Genomic DNA, 3,920 nt, shown 5'->3' with positions numbered 1-3,920 from the left:
ACTTAGACTGTTTTTGTAAGCTCTACTTGATTTTAGTGGAATTACTTTCTTTTTAAGTTATGCGAAACATTTTTGGAAGCATGATTAAGTGAGTCCCATTTTAGTATTTTATACAAGAGAGCACTTGACGTGATGTACTTTGTTTATAACTTCTTTTCTAAATAAGCTTCTAAAAGTTGGTCTTAAATGAACCTGAAGAAATTAATTACTCAATTTGATCCTACCTGCCATTTTAGTCTTACAGAAGCTAATTACTTCTATCAAGTCAAAATTAATACCAAAACTAAGGCCTCCACATAACAGCCCAGCTATGTTTTAACATAACCAAACCTTCTCTGAAGAGCACTGAGTATAACTTCATTGTAAGCTTGAACAGTAGAGGTAAACTTCACATGCATTTTAAAAAATATACTAAATAGATCTAAACCAATCAGTAATCAGTTGTGTTAACTGTAAATGAAGTCTACAGGCTTAAATGCATCAAATGTGACATCTGTTTTTGTGCAAGTGACAAAAGAAGTGGGATTCCACATAAAAATACTAAGGCATAGGAGCGTATTATCAAGAAAGCTGGCTTGATTGTTAAATCTGGAGTTCAAAAGCTGCTTCCACAGAAACTCACTTCAATAATGCATGAACCTTGAGATTCAATGGGATGGTACTGTTTACAAACCCAGTCAGTAGACTACTACCACTTAGAACTTTTTATTGTAGCTTAATCCTTCACAGTAAGTTAGTGCTTTGCTTGTGTTTTGAATGTGCCTTGCAGGATTGGGGAGGTACAGGGAGATTAAACTATTTACTAGGCAATTTAAGCTTTAAAACTAGGTAAACATCTATACTATTATCAATATAAAACTTATTAAGATAAGCACTTTATTGTAGATGTACTCTGCACTCTGAAAAGGTCTTACTGTGCAGATTTGTTGAACACTTCTTCCTTTGCTATCTGTCCACTGTTACATTAAGGTCAATGTACTGTATTTAAATTTGCACAAACAGTGATTTGCCGGACAGGCAAGAGAGATGAAAGGTCTTAATTTTCATTGAGAATTATGAAAGTATCAATTTTTAAAGGGATGTGTTAGGTGACGCAGTTCTAATTCAGTATTGGCTCTGCTGTAATTAATTGCAAACTGCAAATGACCTTAATTTTGTTATGATTACTTGTATTATTTATCAGTAAGGCTTGGATTAAATAAAAATACAAATAGTGTGGCCATTTTTGAAAGCTCTGAATGCTTCAAAGTCTGCTTAAAGTGATGTCTGACATCCTTTTATTGAAGTATAAGTAGGCCCTATTTAATAGGTTAAATTAGGAAAAGCAGGCTTTGTTCTCCATAAATCCATAATAGAGTTATTAAACAAATTTTTGTGATTTTTAGGGAAATTTCAGATTTTAAAGCTTGAGTACTGTTATTGAGTATGATTAATACGAGTTGTTTCTCAGTTATGGTACTTCGATATTTTTATTTCCTACTGTTAATTATAGTATCTTTTGAAGTGTTTTAATGGGTAAAAGAATTAATACAAAGATTATATTTTAGCTGCTGTTAATAGAAGTGTGGTATTATCCATTTCTGTCCTCCACAGGAATTTTAAACAGAAACTGCATAACTGCTAGTATACAACTATCTCAGAGCATGATAGTTTCCTTTCCTGTTATATAACTAATTTGTACCAAAAAAATCCTATTGCAAGCCAAAAGATGCATGAAATTTGAGTAAATTAAGTTGCTTTCAGTACTTTAACACTGCTACATTTGTTGACAAATCTATTAAAACCAGTAGTGGTTAGATGGTAGTGTACTTAAGTTTACTAGGAAAAATAGGCATTGTTTGAGGAAAACAGACTTTTAAAAAACATTGTACAGCTACTTATGTAATTCTTCAGGGAATTTCCATAGCCCAGATGAGTATACTATGTTAAAAGACACAGCTAACTGCCATAGATTAGATACTTTGTTTACTAGAAACCAATTATTTTCTTGCCTGAGCAGATCTTTTAAATAGGAGGGAAGTTTACATGGAAATCAAGCTTTTAATAAAACTGTATTCTAGTAATTTATTGTTCTCACTTTGAGTTACGACTCTTTATGAAGTGATTCTCTAACTGTGCAGATTTTAAGTGGAACATAACCTTCATATTTAGATGTAGTATTTTCTTTTTTGTAAACTGTGTTATAAGAATACTGGAGACGCTCATATAGTAAACTGTTCGGGATATGTTGGTGGTGGTTTTTTTTTTTTACTGTATTTAAATGCAAATGTCTCAGACATTCAATAAACTCATGTCTTCAGCTTAGAATATGTTTCTAAACAATTATGTCTTTTTTAATGCAAAAATTACAAACTTAACTGGAAGTTTGTGTCCCTTTCAGTTTCTCTACTGCTTTTCAAACTTTACCTCTACAGTTTGTTAAACTTGATCTCCAGTCCACAAAGCTCCATTGTACTACTAATGGCACCATTACTAGTACATAGTTAGTTATCTGTCTCCTGGAGAGGAGAATTAGTTTGTCAGTCTTACACAAATGAAAATAAATTTTAAAGTGAGGCATATCAGTAGATTAATTATTAAGCACACTCCACAACAGCAGTATTTAGGGAAAGTTCCTGCTCACCTTGCAAATGACAAAATTCATCTTCCTCAGCTGAGTGTAAAAACGTACTCCTACTTAAACTTTTCATACAGTTTGTATAACTTTGTAAATTACCTTCTTTTTTTTCTAACAAAACTTCTGTGGTATATATTTCTTTTCTCATCAATGCATTCAAAATAACCTAGCTTTTTGGTACTGCAGTAAGCATCTGTTCTTACATAAAACCAACTCAATTGGTGAAAACTGCAGCTAATTATAGTACAAACTATTTGGCACTCAGCTCAGTTCAGTCATCAGTTAAGTGTATAGTAAGGATTAAGAGAAGTAACTGTACCATGTACAACCAAGTCCAGTGTCAGCTGTATTTCAATTAAAAAAAGGAAGAAAATCTTTCAAAAATTTCAGCAGAATATCCTAGAACAACTTCTGTGGGTTGTTGTCTCTCTTTTGGTTTTGTGAATCAACAGTTTCCCTAGAGAATAAAAGGCAAATCTCATCAGCAAGCAAATCCCCCAGTTAAGGACCTCACAGCGGAGAGTTTTCTCAGAAATATGAAGTATACATGTATGTACATAAAACATTCATAGATGCTAGTCACCTTACTGAATACCAGCAGCTGCAAATATAATCACTAGGGGATTTTTTTAAATGCTTTCCTTTTTCTACTTCTGTGTTTTCAAACTGTTGAAGTGACCTATAGGTTGTAAGGAAAACATGTCATTTAGACATGGTTCTTTTTTAATCTGGAAGGAAAACATCTCATGAATGAAAATAAGGCTATGCGCACACGTAATATACCAGGGCAGAACCATCACTGTGGTGTAGGAAAATATTTTCCTTTACTACTACAGGAAAAAAAAAGTAGAGATATGAACTACCCAAACTTCAAATGCTGTCATCAAACACTGAAGTGCATTCTGTGGACCTTTTGACACAGGAAAAAAAAACCAACATAGAGACAAAGATCAGCATGGGAAAAAAATTACTTTCTATAATTCTTGAGAAAAAATAAGTAGTTCTGCCTTCTCCCTACCCAACTGCTCATTCTTGCCTGCTCTTCTCTTCCCACCTGTTGCACCACTACAAGTCTCTGTGACAGATTAGTTGATTCAATGCTGTGTATGGTCTCACAGTGGGATCTGCCAACAAGAAGGGGAAAGGCAAACACATCTTAATACATCTGTTAACATTTCTGTGGGACAGATTGTTTTTATTTTGTTGCTTCCTTGTTAAAAACTAAAAATGTTATTAAATAACATTTTTTCTTTTTTTTACGTGAAGGGAAATCTCCAAGCACAAGCTAGCAAAGCTTTGCTTA

This window comes from Gavia stellata, chromosome 10, assembly GCF_030936135.1.
Source record: "Gavia stellata isolate bGavSte3 chromosome 10, bGavSte3.hap2, whole genome shotgun sequence".
In the NCBI taxonomy this organism is placed as follows: domain Eukaryota; kingdom Metazoa; phylum Chordata; class Aves; order Gaviiformes; family Gaviidae; genus Gavia; species Gavia stellata.
This window is presented reverse-complemented; position numbering follows the sequence as displayed.